A 1,763-nucleotide genomic window follows, 5' to 3' on the forward strand; every position below is an offset into this window, starting at 1 on the left:
GAAACTTTTTTGGAAATGTTTTGGGCACTTTATGCACGGGAAATTACGCAATACTAGCAGCTTAGTCTTTTTTCTTTTATGGCCTACAAAGGTGACACGAGTCGTGAAAATATTGTTACAAAAACAGTGGATCGCGAGTCAAAAAGATTAAACATTACTAGTCAAAACCATAAATAGGATGAAAAATATTTTTATATTAAAAAATGTAAAATTACTACCTAGGTATTCATTAGGTTTATCTTTGACAAAACAATTTAAATCCACTCCAAATTTTAATAAAAATTATTTTGGACATTAGTTTGGTCCGTCCCCCCGTCCAAGTAAAAAAAAATAGTTGGGGTACGCAAAAAAAAAATTAAAATAGTAGAGGAGCTCCGTCCCCCTGCGCACCCCCCCCCCCCCCCCCCAATTCGAGCACTGACTATACACGTTAAAAAATATTACTTCGGAGTTCGGATGGACCGAAATAATGGAATAATAATACATAAAAATAATCGTTCTAAATAGGTTAGTCTATCTGCTTATGTAAACAATTGTAGGACCGCGTAACGCAACTATTTAAAGTAGTAGCCAATAGGTAGGTATACACTTAGTTTTATTTCAATGTTACAAACTTAAGTTATTCAACATATTAAATTTATATTATATAAATAATAAGGTGATTTTTTCCCCTTAATACCTAGTACATTATTTATCCAAGTTATGATTTTTTAAATTTTTAATCATACCTAAAGGCTAAAGACCATGTTTTTAAAATCCTGATATTTTTTTTATATTACTTAAGGAGTGTTCTGTACTTCTGTGGCGATACAAACTTCTATTTTTCAAATGAGAAACCCCCTTCCCCCTCCCATTTTACTGAAAAATATTTAGTGGATGATTTAATTTTGATGTATCAAAATCAATATTCTAATAATCTAATGAATAGTTTCTGAATTATTATTTAACAGGGGTGGACTGGGTCAATATAGCTGTGCTACTGTGCTATTTTGTACATTAGACCAGTGGCGTATTTACGGGGGGAGGAAAGATCCCCCCTTGACCTTTTTTTTTGTTGTAAAGTTGAGCTTTCTTATTTTCTGTATTTCTCAATATGATATAACTTTTAAGTATGTCTGTTTTCTAAATGTTCTAGCCGTGGTAATTTTACCGCTCTGATATACTGTACGCCACTAGCCGACCCGTCACAGCTTCGCCCGTGATTGGTTGTTTATTTTGCCTCCGGACGTTGATATGTATAATTTTTTATTCAAATTTTATCGTTTAATGTGATCGGCAAGTAAATATAAAAAATGGTTAATGAAAACGTATTGAAATGTTTCTAGCGGTAATAATGATAAATATATTTTTATCAAAAATAGCTGATCCCGTGCACTTCGTTGGCAGTTAATTGTAGGTACCAACTCTATATGACTCAAACTTTGTTCAATTCGTTATTAATAATCGGTGTATGGTGTTCAAAACTTATCTTAACTTTTCCGTGGCCCGGAATAAAAATTCTGGTTCGCAGCAGTATATTATCAGGTAGGCAATCTACCTGCGGTAGATCGCAGACCCCGTGCTGTTTGTACGTAAGTGTATGATTTAACTCTAAAGTATCAAAGTTATACAAAGTTTGTCATTTTTACTTAATTCCACCTACGGTGGATTAATATAATCAATTAATACAAAATCCTAATCTAACCTAACCGTACTAAAATCCAATGAATAAAAAAAACCAAATTTAGTCCTTATTAAATTAATCTACCTTCTTTCCAGAGGTC

The sequence above is a fragment of the Acyrthosiphon pisum genome, chromosome X (assembly GCF_005508785.2).
Source record: "Acyrthosiphon pisum isolate AL4f chromosome X, pea_aphid_22Mar2018_4r6ur, whole genome shotgun sequence".
Classification (NCBI taxonomy): Eukaryota; Metazoa; Arthropoda; class Insecta; order Hemiptera; family Aphididae; genus Acyrthosiphon; species Acyrthosiphon pisum.